Genomic DNA, 2,505 nt, shown 5'->3' on the forward strand with positions numbered 1-2,505 from the left:
TCCTGCTGCTCATTAAAACACTTAACAACAAGTGACTAAAGGGACAGACACTACGGATCAGTGTAGACAGGTTCTGGCTTTGGAACCTTTACTAAGTCACCGTGCCGAGTCTCCTTCACCCGTAGTGGCTCCGACCTGCTTTCTCTTCAGGTCTCAGTGATGTGGTGCTACCGGGCCATGTGAGATCAGCTCTGCACATCTTGGAGCTGTTTTCTTTCAACACTTTAAATAAAGTGCTGCCACACTTTTGATGACTTGGCTCGTACACTTTTCTCTTCTGTAACGTTTGTAGTTTCTGTTCCTCCGTGGCCTCCGCCATGTTGCTAACGCGTTATGGAGCCGGTTCAGAAAGGAGACAGTGCGACTCCAAGTAGCTTCCTGTTTAATCACCTGAGCTACGTGAGGCGCCATTGGCTAGCTTACTGCTCCCACCGTAGGAGACAGAACTGCTGCACTGAATGTGTTTTCCTGACGGATCTTCCGCTCTACGTTTTTGACTATGAAGTGAAGCAGCTCGCTCTGTGCCACAGCGCCTGCATCGTAACGTAAACCAGCTAATATATGATGAAACTGGTTGGCAGCTATTTCAATAATCGATTGAATGGGTTAGTTGTTGCAGCCCTAAAAGATTCTGCTATTGAATTCAAATTGAACACTGCACTTCTTTGAGTCCTCAGCAACAAACCTGCCAAGTATAAAGTAGATTGGATGAACGGTTCTGGAGACATGTAAACCAAAGACAGATTAAATAATTTCCCAGTCTGGGATCATTAAAGTAATTCTATCTATCTATCTATCTATTCCTGGCTTCATAGTCAGATGTTCCTCTGGTCACATCTGGACACATCATGTTCACCACAGCAGATTTCAGACTAAGAGACATTTTCTGTCATTGTTTCTGCTTTTAACAGATCAAACATGACATGAAGTTCTCCTCACAGTAACTATTACTGCTGTAATATACATCAGATATCAATCCAGCACCAAACTATAGTAACATGAACATGTCAACACATGAAACCAGGAAACTGTTTCTATCACAAACAGCTTCAGTGACACTTGTGAGGTTCTGGAGGGAAACAGTCTGGGAGTCTCTGTCACTTGGTTTTGTGGCAGAGGTCGGGAACCAACGTCCAATGTTTTCTGATTGATTTATTACGTATAAATTGTATTTGTTTCTTTGCACAGTAAAACAAAGCAGCAGAAACACAGCAAGAACAAAAAGCAGACTGTGCAGCTGAGATTCAGAAAAGCCCTCCAAGCTTCAAACAGGAATCGGACCTCAAAAGTTCTGACGTCCAAAAGTCCTCTAATATAGAAACAACGTCACAAGTTGACATTGGTTCAAACAGCAAGCGTAAGGTGGCCCACAGGAAACAGCAACAACATCCAATAAAATAAAGATGAAGTGATAAATCCAACAAGAGGTTTGTGTGTGTTCTCAGATGTTGTGGTCCTCTTTCCAGAGATGGACAGAGTACTCGACCCCAGTACTTGAGTAAGAGTACAAAATTTACTCCGTTACAAGTAAAAGTAGCTCAGTCGACATGTTACTCGAGTAAGAGTAAAAAAGTACTTGCTTTTAAAGGTACTTAAGTATCCAAAAGTACATGCTTTTAAATTTACTTTAAGTAAAAGTAAGAGTAAGAGTAAATTTCTTATTTTCACATCAATGAATTACTACAATTTCTTCTAAATGAATTTAAGGACCTTTTAACTCTTGTTTCTGAGAATGAACTCTTTGAAACCACCTGCACTGATGTGCTTGCTTTTAGAACCACAATGTTATATAAAGCCTGCAGAAACACTTATAAAAACAAATACAATGATGGGGATCACAGGAGGACAGCACAGTGATGTTGATAGGTTTTCAATGTCGTGAGTCGCCGGGACCCACAGGTGGTGAGTTGAGTGGGTACCTGGGAAATTCAATGGGTCTCGACTCCCCAGTTAAAAAGATTTCTTTCTTTCTTATATTATTCTCTTTCTTAAATTTTATTGAGTGTTAAAGTCCTTTGATGGTGGTATGATATGGTTATAACAAACGGATATATTCATGTATGTTCAAAATGTATCTGAAATTAAACAAATAAAATTCCACATCTGAAAAGTTTATTGCAAAACAACTGTCACAGTGGCATGGCATATGACATTCAAATCAAACAGCATTTTTGTAGCAACATAAATAGCGCCAAAATAAATTACTAAAATTCAAATAGTCTGCTGACCTGCACCATTTGGGCATAACAAAATGGCGGCTGCCATTCAATGTAGTTTTCATCACCACCATCGGATTATGTTCTATTTATTTCATTACAGCACGTCCCCTAAACGTTAAAATATAATCGACACAAATGAGCACAGCATCGAGTAGTGGAAACGTGGGTTTATTTACTATGAAGTTCGTATTTTTAATTGTTGAAATCAGAGGTGTAGTAAGCTTTTCAAAAGTGCGGGGGATGGATGTGGTAGTGGTGTTTTTTTTAACACAATTTTGGGTCGGGG

This window comes from Sparus aurata, unplaced genomic scaffold (assembly GCF_900880675.1).
Source record: "Sparus aurata unplaced genomic scaffold, fSpaAur1.1, whole genome shotgun sequence".
NCBI lineage: Eukaryota > Metazoa > Chordata > Actinopteri > Spariformes > Sparidae > Sparus > Sparus aurata.